Source organism: Monodelphis domestica, chromosome 3 (genome assembly GCF_027887165.1).
Source record: "Monodelphis domestica isolate mMonDom1 chromosome 3, mMonDom1.pri, whole genome shotgun sequence".
Lineage (NCBI taxonomy): Eukaryota > Metazoa > Chordata > Mammalia > Didelphimorphia > Didelphidae > Monodelphis > Monodelphis domestica.
The window spans coordinates 75,739,891-75,759,552 of record NC_077229.1 but is presented as its reverse complement, the minus strand read 5'-3'; the positions used below and the strand labels follow the sequence as shown (position 1 = coordinate 75,759,552).

At 42.1% G+C, this 19,662-nt stretch overlaps 1 long non-coding RNA gene across 1 annotated transcript; it reads left to right on the top strand.

Annotated features, from left to right (window-relative positions):
* Positions 1 to 12: 12 nt before the first annotated feature.
* Positions 13 to 18,336, top strand: LOC130458255 (uncharacterized). The gene is made up of 2 exons (XR_008917362.1): positions 13 to 460; positions 14,775 to 18,336. It is a non-coding gene; the product is annotated as an uncharacterized LOC130458255 (long non-coding RNA).
* The last annotated feature ends 1,326 nt before the right edge of the window (positions 18,337 to 19,662 follow it).

Genomic DNA, 19,662 nt, shown 5'->3' with positions numbered 1-19,662 from the left:
GCCTCCCTTTTAACCACAGGCCACTGCCATGGGCGCCCCAGGCCGATCCTGGAAGCGGCCCACGTGACTTGTAGAGGCCCCTCTGTAAAATGATTGGGTCCAGCGAGATGGTAATGGCAGGACCAAGAGGAGCTGTGGCATGAGGCCCACCCGGCCAGGGCCGGCCACTTTGGGATGGCTCCCATTCTTGGGAGACCCTGAGCTCACCCCGCTCTGACCAGTGATGCTGGCCTAAGCCTCAGGCAGAAATTCTCTCCACCCACCACAGCTTGCTTAGCGTTTCTCTTAGGAACCCCCAGTAGCAAGCCCTGAAGTGCCCTCGGAGGACGAGGGAAGGAAGAACACCAGCAGGTCACGGAGGCCAAGCAGGAGCCCCATTGGGAATGGGCACTAATGAGTGTGCCCTCTCCCTCTTCAGATTACCTTGACTGCCTGTGTGGGGCCACATCCCTTGGAGAATGTAAGTTCCCTGAAGGAGGGACCCTTTGGTGGTTTTTTGGCTTGGTTTGGTTTGGTTTTGGGGGGATTTTCCCTGATTCCAAAATGTTGAGGGTGCAGCTGGGTAACTCAGTGGATGGAGAGCCAGGCCTAGAGATGGGAGGTCCTGGGTTCAAATCTGGCCTCAGACACTTCCTAGCTGTGTGACCCTGGGCAAGTCACTTGACCCCCATTGACTAGCCCTGACCACTCTGCCTTGGAACCAATACCCAGTATGGATTCTAAGATGGAAGGTGAGGATAAAAAAAAAATTTGTTGAATTAAATTTAATGAGACTTGAGATGATCTCAAATGAGATGATCTATGCAAAGTGCTTTGCATATCTTAAAGCATCACATTAATGTTCTCTATTACTTAAGTGGGCCAAGGAAGGATCAGACAAAACGTTCAAGGAGGAAGAGAATGCTGTGGGGCTGGGGGTGGCAGGGAGAAAGTCAGGGAAGGCTAGGCAGCAGGTGGCACCTGGACGGAGTCTTGAAGGAAAAAGAAGAATCCAAGAGACAGGATGAGGAAGGAATACATTCCAGGAAGAAAAGAACCTTCCTTCAGGAAAATGATTGCATCAAAAGCTCAGTAACACATCTCAACGAACAGCAACCAGAAAGCAAACAGTGATGAGCACAATCCCATTGAAAACTGATTCCAAACTATAGATTATCCCCCTCCTCAATTCACAAGCATTTTTCTCTTCCTCCTGCCTTCCCATCCCAGTGGAAAAAGAACACCCTCGGGACAGCTGGGTAGCCCAGTGGATGGAGAGTCAGGCTTAGAGATGGGAGATAACTGTGTTCAAATCTGGCCTCAGTTCCTAGCTGTGTGACCCTGGGCCAGTCACTTCACCCCCATTGCCTAGCCCTTACCACACTTCTGTCTTGGAACATATGTGTATATATATATATAGTTGATTTTAAGATGGAAGGTAAGGGTTTAAAAAAAAAAACAACCACAATCCATTTCAGAGTCGAGCAAAACAAATTCTTACTTCAGCAATATCAAAATGCATATCTCATTCTGCACCCAGAGTCCCTCACCTCCCTGTCTTGGAAGGGAACAGCATATTTCATGATCAGTCCTCTGGGATGGTGGTGGGCCACTGCATTAAGCAGAGCTTTTAGACTTTCAGAGCTGTTCCTTTTTGACAAAGTTATTAAAGTTTTAGAAATTGTTCTCTGGGTTCTGTTCACTTTCCCTCCATATCAGTTCATCTAAAACTTCACTAATTTCTCTGAAACTAACCCTCTTCCAATTTCTTTTTTTTTATTTTTTATTTTAAGTCTTTACCTTTTGTCTTAGAATCTAAGGCAGAAGAATTGAAAGGACTAGGCAATTGGGGTTAAGTGACTTGCCCAGGGTCACACAGCTAAGAAGTGTCTAAGGCTAGATTTGAAACCAAGGTCCTCCTATCTCTAGGCCTGGCTCTCTATACACAGAGCCCCTAGCCCTAGCCCCCATCCCGCACCCCTTTCATCATTTTTCTAGCACAGTAGTATTCATCACATTCATCAAACTAGAGTCATTTTGTCTTGAAATGAATAACCCTGTCTCAGCTACTAGTTGTGTGACCTTTTGGAAGCTACTGAATCTCTCTACCTCAGTTTCCTTATCTGCAAATATAGAAAGTGAACTAAATGGTCTCTAAAGCCCTTTCTAATTCCAGACTTACCAACCAGTGATCCTTCCTCACCTTCATCTCTCAAATCTCTAGTAAAAAAAAATCTTATTGAAGCTATTGAAGGTTGTGTCAGTTTCTGACAAGTCCTACTAGGCAGGAAAGGCTCAGAGAACAGATTGTGTCTGTGATCCAAGGACAAACCAAGCCGTGAGTAGAGAAGGGGGTCATCTGCCTAACAGGGGAGAAGTTTGACATTTATTTTTTAAATCCCTTGATTTTATTTTTTACTTTTATTTGTAGTGCCCAGCACATAGTAGGTGCTCCATTGATGGGTCGCTGAGCTCTATTGGTGAGGCAACTTCCTTAGACCAAATAAAAATCAAATGTCTAGACAAAAACTAAAACAAAAAGCTGACAACCAAATAATAACAGAAACTATTTGGCTATGTTCTCTTTTTGTTTTGTAGACATTCAAAGTTTTGTTTGGTCATTTTATAGTATTGTAGGCAAAGTAATTGTTGTCATTAAAAAATTTAGCAGGCAGCTGGGTGGCTCAGTGGATTGGGATTCAGTCCCAGGGATGGGAGGTCCTGGGTTCAAATTTGGCCTGGGACACTTCCTGGCTGTGTGCCTGGACAAGTCACTTGACCCCCATTGCCTAGCCCTGACCACTCTTCTGCCTTGAAAACAATACACAGTATTGACTCCAAGATGGAAGGTAAGGGTTTAAAAAAAAATTCACATTATTTGATTTTTCGTGTTTTCTTTCAAACAGTAACCAGAAGAGAGAAATCCTATAGTTCAAATCTCTTATTTTACAGGAGGAAACTGATAGCCCAGAGAGGTTAGGAGAATTATCTGTGAAAACAGGATCTCTTACTTGAAAGCCACTTTTGAGAAACGGTGAGAATATTCAGAAGAGGGAAATGGAGACGGAGAATAAATCTGTCTATGCCAAATGAGGATAGGTTGAAGAGAAGGACTGGACTTCCTCTGTTTGGCCCAGTAGGGGCAACCAGAAGTTATTGGTAGGTGTTGCAAAAAAGGGCAAATTTAGCCTTGTTGTCAGGGAGAGTTTCCTAACAAAGATGTCAAGAAATGGAATGCTCTTCCCCCAGAATCCCCTGTAGGTGGGTCTTTAAGTGGAGGCTGTCTGGCTACTTGCCTGGCTTGGAGAAGTGGACAGAAGGTTATAGGTGTCACAATGGACTAAGCATTGGACCGAGAATCAAGAAGACCTGAGTTCAAATGCAGTCATATTAGCTTTGTGCCCCCGGTCAAGTTACTTAACCTCTCTCTGCCTCCATTTTTTCATCTGTAAAATGAAGATGATAATAATAGCACCTACCTTGCAAGGCAACTGTGAGGATCAAATGAGATAATATTTGGAAGGTGCTTAGTTCAGTGCCTGGCATATAGTAGGTGATATATATATATATAGTGTGTGTATATATATATATATATATATATATATATATGGGAGGGTATGCATATATATACATACACACACATATATATATATATATATATATATATATATATATATATGAATGCTTATTCCCTTTTCTCTACTTCCCTTTCTTCAGTTTCCTCACCCACAAAATGGGAATAATAACACCCTCTTAAAACTGTTCCAGAGATCAAATGAGATAACATTTGGAAAGTGCTTTTAAACCTCAAATCACCATATAAATATTAGCTATTATTTGTGGGGATTTTTGTTCAAGGATGGCCCCTGAGCTCCTTTCGAATTCTTAAAATTCTAAGATTCTGGCCTAGTGGATAGAGTGCTGGACTTGAAGTCGGGGGAAAAGAGCTAGATTCAGATCCCTCTTTGGACCTTTTACTATATGACCTTGGACAAGTCGGTTTCCTCATCTGTAAAATGGGGATAATTCAGGGTGTTTCCAAAGTCAGTAGCTTTAATAGCTTAAAAGGGCACTAAGTGGCCCAGTGCATAGAGCACCAGACCTGGAGTCAGGAAGGCCTGGATTCAGACACTTCCTAGAGGTGTGACCCTGGGTAAAACTTAACTAACCCCAATTGCCTAGTCCTCGCCCTTCTTCTACCTTAGAACTGATACTAAGACAGAAGGTAAAGGTTGTTTTTTGTTTGGATTTCTCAAAAACCCTTACCTGTCTTAGAATCAGTACTGTGTTCCAAGGCAGAAGAGGGGTGAGGGCTAGGCAATGGGGGTTAAGTGACTTGTCCAGGGTCACACAATTGGGAAGTGTCTGAGGCCAGATTGGTTTTGGGGGTTTTTTAAACCGCACTAAGACTTTTGGGACAGCATATAATAAATAACTCCTGGAAAGGCTGTCCTAAGGATCAAATAGGATAAGATAAGCCTTAAAACAATTAATCAATCAACAAGCATTTCAGTGCACACAGTGGTTTAAAGCAAACCTTAAGATGCTCTATAAATGTCAACTTTTATTAACTGTTTCAGGGTTTTTTAGTCGCTCCCTGGTGTTCCGTTTCTCTTCTGCCATTTCCTCCATCCCTCACCGTGGTGGCCCAGGCTGGGTGCAGAAGGGACCTTCGAAGTTATCTAACCCCAAACCTTTCTTACAAGAGAGAAAATGAAGCCTGGAGGGAGATTTGCAGGCACGCAAGCTCACACAGTGGGGTTGTTGGTGGGGGTTTTTTGGTTGTTGTTGTTTTTACCTCGCTTCCTCCAACTGGGAACCCGGAGCCCCACCCACCAGTCCACCCACACTGCCTTTCGCCAATTCTTGGTGGTGACAGACACTTGGCTGGAGTAACAGATTCTGTGTCCGTCGTCAAAGACTAAGCAAAGGAAGCCGGGCGAAGGGGCGCCTCATCACGGGGAGGCAAGAGCTTCCAGGGTTAGGGTCCTCCGGGCTCTTTAACCATTTCGTCTCCATTTTGTATTAACTCTTCTGCTTACATATTATTGTTTCCCCTCCAATAGAAGGGGAGCTCCTTGAAGCCCCATTTCCTCCTTCATTGGCCTTCAAGCCTTTTTCCCATCCTGGTTACCCTCCTTGGGACTTGTGCCCCTGTCAAATCCCCACTTTTATGAAAAGTCCTTTAACTCATCTATCCTTGGAAAACTGGTCAGAGACCATCCCTCAGCCATTATTTTCTTTAGGGGGTGTCCTCTGCCTTACCTACCCAATCTGTCCTTTGTCCTTTCCTGCTTAGGAAGTCCGTTAAAGTGGGCACCGTCCAAACTTGACTTCTTCCCCATATTTATTTGGTGTGTTACTGGAATTCCAACAAGACTGATCCACGTCCTTCAGAAAATGGGGCACCCAGAGCTGAAGAGGAGCCTGAACAGGGGGAAGGGAGAGTAGGACTAGGATCTCCCTCGTCACTCAACCAAAAAGGCTTTCTCTTCCGTACCTCCTGTGTGCCAGGAACTGAATTATGGCTGGATAGAAAATCTCTTACTGTAGTCCAAGATCATGTGTGGGTTTGGAGGGCCACCTTAGTATATTCTTCACTTACAGGAGTTTAAAGTTATTGAAGAAAAAAGATCTGAAGTCTTTCAACCACACACGAAGACTTTTGGGACAGCCTGAATCTCAATCCAGATCATTTCTCCCCCTGAGGAATAGCCAAATAGAAATAGTCATGACTCGTTCCCCCAACCCCCAGCCTTCTCTCTCTCTCTCTCTCTCTCTCTCCTCTCTCTCTCTCTCTCCCTCTCTCATCTCTCTCTCTCTTCTCTCTCTCTCTCTCTCTCTCTTCTCTCTCTCTCTCTCTCTCTCATCTCTCTCTCTCTCTCTCTCTCTCTCTCTCCTCTCTCTCTCTCTCTCTCACTCTCTCTCTCCTCTCCCCTCTCTCTCCTCCTTCTCTCTCCTCTCTCTCTCTCTCTCTCTCTCTCTCTCTCTCTCTCTCTCTCTCTCTCTCTCTCTCTCTCTCTCTCTCTCTCTCTCTCTCTCTCTCTCTCTCTCTCTCTCTCTCTCTCTCTCTCTCTCTCTCCTTATTTCAGTTGAGGGGGCCACCATCCTTCCTTTTGGCCAAGTTCCCATTCTCAGAGCTGTCACTGGCCTTGCCCTGTGCTTCACCCCCTTACATTCAATTGGTTACCAAATTTTGTGGCTTCTACCTCCTGGAGCTCTCTCATGCTGAGTCACCCACTTCTCACATCCATACAATTACTAGTGGAGGTCAAACCTTATCCCCCTTCCCTGTATTGTCAGAACAGCCTCTCCACTGGCTTCCCTGAATCCAATCTTTCCTCTTTCCAATCCATTCTACACACAGCCTGAATGGATATTCTTAGAAACACAGGTTTGATGAACTCAATGGTTTCCTCTTGTCTTTAGGAAAAAATGCATGGTCCTTTTGACTTTTGAAGCCCCTTCACAAGAGACAGCTAGATGGCCCAGAGGCAAAGAGGGACTGGCCTGGATTCAGGAAGACCTGAGTTCAAATTTAACTTTAGATACTTACTAGCTGAGAGACATGAGGCAAACCACTTACCCTCTCTGTTTCAGTTTCCTCTTTTGTAAAATGAAAGGGCAGCCAGGTGGCACAGGGTTGGGAGGACCTGAGTTCAAATAATAACTAAAAGAGAATCTTAGAAGGTTACCCCCAGTTAGTAACCTAGCAAAGTCTCTTGAAGAAGAGGAATACTGAAGGAAACCAAGGACTTCTAAGACTCAGTTGTAAAGGGGGCATCGAGATGGCTCTGGATTGAGAGCCAGATCTGGAAACAGAAGATACTATGTAGTCCTGGGCGAGTCACTTAATCCTAATTGCCTAGTCCCTACAGCTTTTCTACCCTAGAATTCATATTTAGTATACGCTAACGGATTCTACAACAGAAGGTAGGGGTGCTAATAAATAAAGAAAACTACTCTTGTATTTGTGAAATGGATTTTTAAAAACTTAAATGAATAAACATTTATTACTCATCTACCACATGCTCAGTACTGAAGATACAAAGCTTGACAAAAGACAGTCTCTGCTCTCCAGAAGATCCCAATATAATGGAAGAGCCCACACATAAACTGCCATGTGCAAACAAGCTATAGAGAGGACAAATTAGAGATAGTCCAGATTGGGAAGACACTAATATTAAGGGAGATGGGCAAGGATTTCTCATAGAAGGTGGGATTTTATTTTATTTCATTTTATTTTTTAAAATTTTATTTGACAATTTAGAATATTTTTCCTTGGTTACAAGTCATGTTCTTTCCCTCCTCTCCCTCACCCCCCTCCCATAGGCTACACACAATTTAACATGTGTCATTGATCAAGACCTATTTCCATATTATTGATATTTGCACCAAGGTGATCATTCAGACTCTACATCCCCAATCATATCCCCATCAATCCATGTGATCAAGCAGTTGTTTATCTTCTGTGTTTCTGCTCCCACAGTTCTTTCTCTGGATGTGGATAGCATTCTTTCTCATAAGTCCCTCAGAATTGTCCTGGATCATTGCATTGCTGCTGGTAGAGAAGTCCATTACATTCGATTGTACCACAGTGTATCAGTCTCTGTGTACAGTTTTCTCCTAGTTCTGCTCCTTTCACTCTGCATCAATTCCTGGAGGTACTTTCAGTTCACATGGAATCCCTCCAGTTCATTATTCCTTTGAGCACAATAGTATTCCATCACCAACAGATACCACAATTTGTTCAGCCATTCCCTAGTTGAAGGGCATCCCCTCATTTTCCAATTTTTTGCCACCACAAAGAGCGCAGCTATGAATATTCTTGTACAAGTCTTTTTCCTTATTATCTCTTTGGGGTATAAACCCAGCAGTGGTATGGCTGGATCAAAGGGCAGACAATTTTTTAGCACCCTTTGGACATAGTTCCAAATTGCCCTCCAGAATGGTTGGATCAATTCACAACTCCACTAGCAATGCATTAGTGTCTCAATTTTGCCACATCCCCTCCAACATTTATTATTTTCCTTTGCTGTCATGTTAGCCAATCTGCTAGGTGTGAGGTGGTACCTCAGAGTTGCTTTGATTTGAATTTCTCTGATTATAAGAGATTTAAAACACTTTTTCATGTGCTTATTAATAGTTTTGATTTATTTATCTGAAAATTGTTTATTCATGTCCCTTGCCCATTTATCTGTTGGGGAATGGCTTGATTTTTTATACAATTGATTTAGCTCATAAATTTGAGTAATTAGACCTTTGTCACATGTTTTTGTTATGAAGATTCCCCCCCCCCCCAATTTGTTGCTTCCCTTCTAATTTTGGTTGCACTGGTTTTGTTTGTACAAAACTTTTTAATTTAATGTAATCAAAATTATTTATTTTGCATTTTGTAATTTTTTCTAACTCTTGCTTGGTCTTAAAATCTTTTCTTTCCCAAAGATCTGACAGATATGCTATTCTGTGTTCACCTAATTTACTTATAGTTTCCTTCTTTATATTCAAGTCATTCACCCATTCTGAGTTTATCTTGTGTAGGGTGTAAGATGTTGATACAAACCCATTCTCTCCCATATTGTTTTCCAATTTTCCCAGCAGTTTTTGTCAAATAGTGGATTTTTCTCCCAAAAGCTGGGATCTTTTGATTTATCATAGACTGTTTTGCTGAGGTCACTTACCCCAAGTCTATTCCACTGATCCTCCTTTCTGTCTCTTAGTCAGTACCATATTGTTTTGATGACCACTGCTTTATAGTATAGTTTGAGATCTGGTACTGCTAGGCCACCTTCCTTTGCATTTTTTTTCCACGATTTCCCTGGATATCCTTGCTCTTTTGTTTTTCCAAATGAACTTTGTTATGTTTTTTTCTAATTCAGTAAAAAAGTTTCTTGGTAGTTCAATGGTTATGGCACTAAATAAGTAAGTTTGGGTAGGATTGTCATTTTTATTATGTTAGCTCGTTCTACCCATGAGCAATTAATGCTTTTCCAATTATTTAGATCTAGTTTTAATTGTGTGGAAAGTGTTTTGTAGTTGTGTTCATATAATTTCTGTGTTTGTCTTGGCAAATGGATTCCTAAGTATTTTATATTGCCTAGGGTGATTTTAAATGGCATTTCTCTTTCTAACTCTTGATGCTGAGTTGTGTTGGAAATGTATAGAAATGCTGATGACTTATGTGGGTTTATTTGTATCCTGCAACTTTGCTAAAGTTGTTGATTCTTTCCACTAGCTTTTTAGTTGATTCTCTAGGATTCTTTAAGTAGACCATCATATCATCTGCAAAGAGTGATAGTTTGGTCTTTTCATTGCCTATTTTAATACCTTCAATTTCTTTTTCTTCTCTAATTGCTACTGCTGGTGTTTCTAATACAATGTTAAATAATAAAGGTGATAATGGGCATCCTTGTTTCACTCCTGATCTTATTGGGAATGATTCTTAATTTATCCCCATTGCAGATAATGCTTGCTGATGGATTTAGATATATACTGCTTATTGTTTTTAGGAAAGGCCCTTCTATTCCTATGCTTTCTAGTGTTTTCAATAAGAATGAGTGTTGTATTTTGTCGAAGGCTTTTTCTGCATCTATTGAGATAATCATGTGTTTTTTGTTGGTTTTCTTGTTGATATGGTCAATTATGTGGATAGTTTCCTAATATTGAACCATCCTTGCATTACTGGTATAAATCCCACCTAATCATAATGAATAACCCTCGTGATCACTTGCTGGAGTCTTTTTGCTAGTATTCTATTTAAGATTTTTGCATCTATGTTCATTAGGGAGATTGTTCTGTAGTTTTCTTTCTCTGTTTTTGACCTGCCTGGCTTTAGAATCAGTACCATATTTGTGTCATAAAGGATTAACTCCCTCTTTGCTTATTCTGTCAAATAGTTTGTATAATATTGGGATTAGTTGTTCTTTGAATGTTTGATAGAATTCATTTGTGAATCCATCTGGCCCTGGGAATCTTTTTTAGGGAGTTATTTGATGGCTTGTTCAATTAGAAGGTGAGATTTTAGCTGGGATTTATGGGAAGCTGGGGAAATTGGGAGGCAGAGAAAAAGGAGGGACAGAATTCCAGGCATGGGGCAGAAAAAATGCCTGGAGTTAGAACATGGAGGGTCTCGTTGGAGGAACAGCAAAGAGGGCAAAGTCAGTGGATTGAAGAGTAATTGCAGGAGTGGAGGTATAAGGTAGGAAGAGATCAGGCATATGAAGGGCTTTGAATGCCAAGTTGCAAGATTTTTATATTTGATCCTGGAGACAATAGAGAGACACTAGAGTTAATTTATTTATTTTAAGAATTTAAGTTTTTTTATTTATTTTAGAATATTTTTTCCATGGTTACATGAATCATGTTCTTTCCCTCCCCTCCTCCCACCCCGCTCCCATAGCCAATGAGCAATTCCACTGGGTTTTACATGTGTCATTGATCAAAACGTATTTCTATATTAATATTTGACCATTTAGAGTCTACATCCCCAATCATAGCCACGGAAGTTTATGTTATGCTTTATGGAAGATCACTTTGGAAGCTGAGCAGAGGATGGACTAAGGACTAGAAAAGAGAATGACTTGTGGCAGGGAGACTCACCAATCGTCTTGCAATGGTCCAGGTAAAGGGAAATGAGAGCCTGTATGAGATTAGTAACTGTCAGAGGACATTATGAGATATTTTGAAGGTAAAATCCTAGGATTTGGCAACAGATTCAATATGGGGAGTATTAAATTTATTATTTGTGGTCGCCAAATTATTGTTAAATTTTTATGCATCTGAATATTTAAATTGATGGTCACCAGGGATTTGATTTCTAAATCCCAAAATGAATTACTAAAATAAAATTTGAATTTATGGTAGTTTATTTAGAATAGAGGGAAGATATTAAGGAATATGTATGTGTGTGTGTGTGTGTGTGTGAGAGAGAGAGAGAGAGAGAGAGAGAGAACGAACTCCGGCTTCCTCTGAACCAGGTACAAATTCTAAGGCCCTAATCAGGGAAAAGAGTCTCTAGACGATGGTCTTTTTTTGGAGGTTCACACCTCCATAAAGGACAAGGAAACTATGTCAGCCTTTCACTCACCTCAGTGACCATCAAAAAGGAAAGCAGTCTGAGGTCTCCTGCACAAGTTCCTTCAGGGGTCCAGTTCCACAGCCAAGTCCGGGATTCTGTCTTCCAATCTCTCTTCAAGTGTCTGTCTTCCAGTCCAACTCCAAGTGACTCTTCCAGTCTCTTCAAGCTCCAGAGACTGATCCTCCTGTCCAACTCCCAGTCAGAGTTCTTCAATCTATCTCCATCTAGATCTCTTGTGTGCCTCTGTTTCCTCTATTTAAAATCTTTTTCTCTTGTGTCACCTCCCCTAAATTTTACATCTAATTAAGAGCCAGTCCTAGAGACGGGAGGTCCTAGGTTCAAATCTGGCTTCAGCCACTTCCTAGCTGTGTGACCCTGGGCAAGTCACTTGACCCCCATTGCCTAGCCCTTACCACTCTTCTGCCTTGGAGCCAATACACAGTATTGACTCCAAGATGGAAGGTAAGGGTTTTAAAAAAAAAAATTTACATCTACCAATCACAGCAGACACCCTCTCCAGGACTGCTCACTCTTTATTTCACACCTTTTTTGGTTAGATTATACCTTTTTTGGTTATATCACACCTTTTGTAGTTAGTTCATACCTTTAGTAGTTAATTACTTTTTTGTAGATAAAAATGGGTAGATCTACTTCAAATACTGAGTTAACACTTTTGGGGATTAAAATCTAAAAATAGGTTGGGGATTACAATTCAGTCTTCCCAATAAAGGAAGAGCTATAATACCTTCATTGTTACAATCAAGGGATTACAATTTAATCTTCACAGGAGTGAGAGAGAATAGGAGTCAAGGATGACTCAGGTGTGAGCTTGGATGAATTGGGGGGAGGTAGGAAGAAGGGAGGATTTGAGAGTGAAAGTCATTGAGTTCATGGGCAGCTAGATTTATCCAAGTTATTGATAACACATCTTGGAGAGCTCTGATCTGAGTATCGATTCTCTGGAGCACTCCCCAAGGTTGAACTCAAGGCTGACCTCAAGCCATTTATTTATTTAGTTATCAGGATTTAATTAATTAATTAAGAATATATTTTCATAGTTACTTGATCTATGTTCTTTCCCTTCCCTCCTCCATCCTCCCTCCTGTAGCCAACATGCAGTTCTACTGGGTTTTACATGTATCATTGATCAAGACCTATTTCCACATTATTAATATTTGTACCAGGGTGATCATTTAAAGTCTACATCCTCAATCATATCCCCATTGACCCATGTGATCAAGCAGTTGTTTTTCTTATGTGTTTCTGTTCCCACAGTTCTTTCTCTGGATGTGGATAGTGTTCTTTCTCTTAAGCCCCTCTGAATTGTCCTGGATCATTGCAGTAGAGAAGTCCATCAAGTTCGATTGTGCCACAGTGCATATCCGTCTCTGTGTACAATGTTCTCCTGGTTCTGCTTCTTTCACTCTGCATCAATTCCTGGAGGTCATTCCAGTTCACATGGAATTTCTCCAGTTCATTATTCCTTTGAGCACAATAGTATTCTATCACCAACAGATACCACAATTTGTTCAGCCATTCCCCAATCAGAGGGCATTCCCTCATTTTCCAATTTTTTTTTTTTTGCCACCACAAAGAGCGCAGCTATGAATATTCTTGTACAAGTCTTTTTCCCTCTTATCTCTTTGGGGTACAAACCCAGCAGTGCTATGACTGGATCAAAGGCCAGACAGTCTTTTATCACCCTTTGGCCATAGTTCCAAATTGCCCTCCAGAATGGTTGGATCAATTCACAACTCCACCAGCAATGTATTAATTTCCCTACTTTGCCACATCCCCTCCAGCATTCATTACTTTCCTTTGCTGTCATGTTAGCCAATCTGCTAGGTGTGAGGTGATACCTCAGAATTGTTTTGATTTGCATTTCTCAGATTATAAGAGATTTAAACCACTTTTTCATGTGTTTATTAATAGTTTTGATTTATTTATCTGAAAACTGCCTATTCATGTCCCTTGCCCATTTATCAACTGGGAAATGGTCAAACCATTTACCACTAACAACTTGAGGTCTATACATGTAATCAGATCTGAATCTCTCTAATTCTATTATCATCCATTCCTCATCTCTCCTTCTTTTTCATAAGGAGATACTTTGTCAAAGCTTTTTGCCAAATTCTAGATAAATTATTCCACTTATCCCCCATTAAAAACAAACAAACAAAAAAACCCTTACCTTCTGTCTTAGAATCCATACTAAGTAGCAATTCTAAGACAGAAAAGGGGTTAAACGATTTGCCCAATAGTCACATAGTAAGGAAGTTTCTGAGGCTAGATTTGAACCCTGGACCTCACATCTGTAGACCTGGCTCTCTATCCAGTATGCTATCTAGCTGTCAGAAAAGGAGGACAAAATAAACACAAATCTTAGTTTGAGTTGACCTATTTTTGAGTTGTTCTGCTTCTCGGTGACCACTGTTTCCTTTTTAACACTTTCACTAACCATCCTTTTAATAATACCTCTTAGAATTTTGCCTGAAGCCAAAGTCAAGCTCACTGGCCTATAAACTCCTTAGTGCTCTCTTTTCTCCAAAATCTTTCTAATATCACCATCAGTGTCTCATCAGCCTTATCTACCATTACTTTGGCTATCCTGGAATGGAGTTAATTTGGGCCTGGTGACTTGAACCCATCAGGGACAGTTGGGGAAAGGAAAGGGAGAGAGAGGCTCCTAATTAATGACTTCCATTTAGGTTTATGGTGAGGTTGCTCCTATCACAGAGTATTATTCTAACAGTTGTGTGATAACTGTGAGGCACTTGGACCTCATTCTCTTCTACTCCATATTGCATGTGTTTGTGAGCTTCTTTTATTTTGTCACCACTTACCCCTCTGGCACTCCAGGTCTGACCATGCTCTTGCTCAAGAATCTTTAGTGATTCCCTATTGCCCCTCAGGATAAAATGCAAACTTTCCTTCCTTCCTTCCTTCCTTCCTTCCTTCCTTCCTTCCTTCCTTCCTTCCTTCCTTCCTTCCTTCCTTCCTTCCTTCCTTCCTTCCTTCCTTCCTTCCTTCCTTCCTTCCTTCCTTCCTTCCTTCCTTCCTTCCTTCCTTCCTTCCTTCCTTCCTTCCTTCCTTCCTTCCTTCCTTCCTTCCTTCCTTCCTTCCTTCCTTCCTTCCTTCCTTCCTTCCTTCATCTTAGAATCAATACTGTGTATGGTTTCTAAGGGTATGGCCTAGGCAATGGGGGTTCTTGTCCAGGATCACAGAGTTAGGAGGCATCTGAGGCTAAATTTGAACCTAGGATGGACTTTCCATCTCCAGGCATGGCTCTCTTATCCACTGAACCACCTAGCTGCCAAGACTGCCTCACCCATTTACCTTTCCTTTTCTCTTCCCTGCTTAGCAAATAGTAGACACTTACTACATGCTTATTGACTTGATTTGATAGTCTGGTCTCCATTATCTTCCCAGATTGAATACATACACTTTCTCACATACTCTGAACTTCAGTCAGACACACCCACCTGCTATCCCCCTACACAACATCCCGTTGCCCCCTCTCTGCTCCATTTGGTTGTACACTCCTCAAGGGTAGGATAATCCAGTTTTTAGCACAGTGCCAGGTACATAGTAGACACTTGTTGGTCCTTTGTTTTCAAAGTGGACCAGTGACGTCACAAGGTGATGTCTTGACTCATGCATGAACTAGATTAAGTGAGGCAGAGTTGTATAATGTCAGCAGTCTTTCTCTCTCTTCCAGAGTCATCAAAGTTCTTGATAAGACAAAAGTCAGAATGGCTGGTGATGGCCCAGGATGAAATGGATGACCTTAGGCTTCTTCAGTGGCTGCCAAGCTTCAAGCACTCCACAGCGCCTGCTTCAGTTGCTCTCATTGCCTTGGAAAAAACAGTTGCCACAGTCCCTTCTGTTGTGGGAAGTCTTCACATGCCTGGGGTAGAAAATCCCTCACCTCACCAACTGGCTTGAGACCCATTGGTTCCACTCAACCTAGTTTTGCCCTTTGGCCCATATGTCAAGATGGTCTATTAGTACAGATCACAGCTTCTTAGAGCCACAGGTGAGAGTTGAGTGCAGGTGGACACCAAAGCTGGATGAGCAGCCCTGAAAAGGACTGGGCAAGCCCCCTACCAGAGGTGGTAAGTCCTCCTCCAACAGGCATCCACCCCAGGCACTTAACAAATGTTTATTGACTGATTGTCCCTTTGCACAGGCTGTCCTCTACACCCACACCTGGAATGCTCTCTCCCTACCTCTGCCTCTTAAATCAATCATCAATCAACAAGCATTTATTAAAACTCCCAAGTGTCAGGAGGTGGCAGATATCTTTCAAAGACAATCAGTCCCTGCCTTCAAGGAACTTACTTTCAGGGAAACATTTAGTATACCTAAATATTTACAAATTAAGTTAAGGGTATGCTGGTAAAAGTTTTATGACTGGCTCTCCGAAGAACAACAGGACACACTTTTAAATTTCGTCAACATTATTCATGTATTTTCCATGACTTTTTTTTTTTTAACCCTTACCTTCCATCTTGAAGTCAATATTGTCAATACTCTGTATTGGTTCCAAGGCAGAAGAGTGGTAAGGGTTAGGCAACGGGGGTCAAGTGACTTGCCCAGGGTCACACAGCTAGGAATCCACCATCATTTTAAAGTCTAAACAACCAATGAATCAATAAATCAAACTCTGATTTGTGATCTGCTGACTTGCAAGCAGCAAATGCTGGTCCTGAACATTTAACAGTCAGCTCCCCCCTCCCCCCAATTAAGTACAAGCTTCAAGGAAACATCTGGTATACCTAAATATTTACAAATTAAGTCAAGGGTATACTGGTAAAAGTTTCATGACTGGCTCTCTGAAGAACAACAGGACACACTCTTAAATTTCATCAACATTATTAATGTATTCTTCATCTCTCCCCCCCCCCCCCCCTTTTAAACCTTTACCTTCCATCTTGGAATCAAGTACAAGTTGGGAGGAGGCACCAGCAACTCTTAAAAGACCCTCAGCTTCCATGGAGGCTCAACTGAGCACCGGCTTCTTCAAGAGATCGTCCTCCATTTTTAATGAGGCCTCTCTTCCCATTCCTGTGTATTTATCTTTGAAGACAGGATTCTAGATCTACAGCTAGAAAGGAACTGAAAGACCAAACGGTGCAACCTCATTTTGCAGATGAGGAAACTGAGGACCAGGAGGAGTGCCCAAAGTGACAGGTGTTCAAGTATACAAGATAGGATTTGAACCCAGATCCTCTGACTCCAGATAGAGCCAGTGCTTTCTCCCCTGTGTTTTATCTCTCTGGCAGAAGGTAAACTCCTGGAAAGGCAAGGCCTATCTCTTTCGCATTTGTTCCTCAACTCCTACCTAAGGCCTGGCATGTAGCAGGCTTGCTGACTGAGCTTGACTCGGAACACCACCGGTCTTGACGTTATTTGTTGAATGGAGGCTCGGAACACCGCCGGCCCTTACAGTAATTGTTAAATGGCTTGGAAGGCGTATTCTGGGACTACAGGCTGAAAGACCCACCCAGCGCCTTCATTTTCCCTTCCCTAGGCCAAGCCACAGAAAAGCTGGCGGTAGCGACACCTAGTGGTCCTCCTTGGTGTGCGCGTCCATGTTCTCTGTGGTTGAAAGGACAGGCTGTACTAACTAGGGTGGAAGGATCATAAGGTCATGGATTTAGAGCTGGTGGCGACACCTAGTGGCCCGCCTTGGTGTGTGCGCCCACATTCTCTGCTTGGGAGGACAGGCTGTACTAACTAGGGTGGAAGGATCACAAGGTCATGGATTTAGAGCTGGTGGCGACACCTAGTGGCCCGCCTTGGTGTGTGCGCCCACATTCTCTGCTTGGGAGGACAGGCTGTACTAAATAGGGTGGAAGGATCACAAGGTCATGGATTTAGAGCTGGTGGCGACACCTAGTGGCCCGCCTTGGTGTGTGCGCCCACATTCTCTGCTTGGGAGGACAGGCTGTACTAAATAGGGTGGAAGGATCACAAGGTCATGGATTTAGAGCTGGTGGCGACACCTAGTGGCCCGCCTTGGTGTGTGCGCCCACATTCTCTGCTTGGGAGGACAGGCTGTACTAAATAGGGTGGAAGGATCACAAGGTCATGGATTTAGAGCTGGTGGCGACACCTAGTGGTCATTCCTGATATATGCCCGCATTCTCTGGGTCTCAGCATAGATTTTGAACTGGAAGAGGCCTTGAAGGTAGGTCTTCTAGTCCAATCTCATTCTACAAATGAGAAAACCAATGCCCAGGGAGGTTGAGTGACTTTCCAGAGTTGCACAAGAAAAAGGAGACAAACTCGAGGCATTAAACCCAGGTCCTCTGAATCCCATTGCTGAAGTATTTATGCTAAATAGCCTCTAATAATTCCTGAAACATTAAAATGGACTAACCATTATCACTATATATATAAGATTATATACATATATAAAAATAACCTCACACCTTATACATAAAATATTTTTAAATTTTAAATTTAAATTCTATGTATTTATACATATATAAATTTTAAATTAAAATTAAATAAAATTTAAACAATTTTCCATCTGTGGTTTCATCAGTTTGGGGAAACTCCTGCTTTGGAAATTCCATCCATTGATTCAGATCAATAACTCATCTATGACTTGGACTCTTTGTGGGGAGGTGACTGAGAAGTGACTCAGAGCTACACAACTATTAAGCATGAGAGGTAGGACTTGAAAGTAGATCTTCAGAACTTTGGGCTGCTAAGTGGTACAATGTGTGTATCAATCCAGCACAATCAGTGCTGGATTTTGAGTGCACATCTGGCCTCAAACACTAGCGGTGGGACCCTGGGCAAGTCACTTAACCTTGTTTGCCTTGGTTTACTCATCTGTAAAATGAGCTAGAGAAGAAAATGGCAAACTTCTTCACTATCTCTGTTAAGAAATCCCCAAATGTAAGCTGTTGGCATATGGTCCAGGTGAAGGAGGTTGGGGTTGAAGAGTTGAATGAACCGGTTATTTGGGAGATCATCACTGGCAGTGTTGAAGTCCCAGAGAAGAAAATGAACTAGGTACTAATGTTGATGAGAAAGCTGAGAGAATGACCTGGAGGTCTTGGAATGAGAGTCAAGCAGTAAAGCTTACTCTGCTGTTCTTCAGGTATTAGGGATTCTGAGAAAAAGGAGAAGCAAAAAATGATCCCTGCCCTCAAGGAAGTCACAGAGGGGCTGAGTTGATGTCTAAGGCAGTCTGACCAGTGGGGGAGACCATATATATATATATATATATATATATATATATATATATAAATCAGAATATATATGAAGAGTACAGAGTAGATGGAAGATAGACCTAGAATAAATGGCGCTACCAACTGGGAGGACCAGACCTCTTAGATGTCTTTTTAGTTGCATCTGACATTTCATGGCCTGATTTGAGGTTTTCTTGGCAAAGATACTGGTGAGTTTTGCCATTTCCATGTCTGGTTCATTTTACAAATGAAGAAACTGAGCCAAACAGGGTTAAAGGACTTACTCTGTCTTCTTGACTCCAAGTCTGGTGTTCTGTGCACAATGGTATCACCTAGTTGCCCAAGTTATCATTGGACCCAAATCTTAAAGGGAGCCTGAGGTTGGCAGGGAGAGCATTCTAGGCTTGGGGAAATGGTTAATTCAAAAACATGGAGGCTGGAGATGGAATATCACAGGGAAATAATACCAAGATTGTGGGAGGCAATAGAATATAACCTTGGAAAGGTAGGAAGGGGCCAGGTTGTAAAGAGCTTTAAATGCCAATCAGGGGACTTTAATAGTTGATCTTGAGGCAGCTAGGGTGGCTCAGTGTATAAAGAGCCAGGCCTGGAAATGGAAGGTCCTGGGTTCAAATTTGACCTCCAATAATTTCTAACTGTGTGAATCACTTAACCCTGTTTGCCTCCGTTTCTTCATCTGTAAAATGAACTGGACAAGGAAATGGCAAACTTTGCCAGTATCTTTGCCAAGAAAATTGCAAATCTGGCTGTCAAGAGTCAGATACAACTAAAACAACAATATCTAAGAGGTTCATCCTGGTCTTCCCATGTAAGGATAATTTTTTTTTTAACCCCTTACCTTCCATCTTGGAATCAATACTGTATGTTGGTTCCAAGGCAGAAGAGTGGTAAGGGCTAGGCAATGGGGGTTAAGTGACTTGCCCAGGGTCACATAGCTGGGAAGTGTCTGAGACCAGATTTGAATCTAGGACCTCCTGTCTCTAGGCCTGACTCTCAATCCACTGAGCTACCCTGCTGCCCCCCCCCCCCCATGTAAGGATAATTTAGGGTTGTCCCCTAATCTAAATTTGATTTTTGGTCACCAGGGGATACCCCAAATGAAATACCCAAGTCAGTTTGGAAATATATGGTGTTTTAATCAATATATAGGGAAGAAATCAAGGAGAAGAGAGAGGGAAAAGGTATAGGATTTCTCCTGCCTCCGCCACAGAGGTCCTTGAAGATTAGAGGCTTTCTTTAAGAGGACAGTGTTTGGAAGGTAAAGGAGAGAAAAATCAGCCTAAACTCTGAGAGATCTCAGAGAAGAGCCTCACCAAACTAGGTTACTAGGCTTCCTCCAGTATGGTATCAAGGAAAACTCACCGCTAAACCTGGACA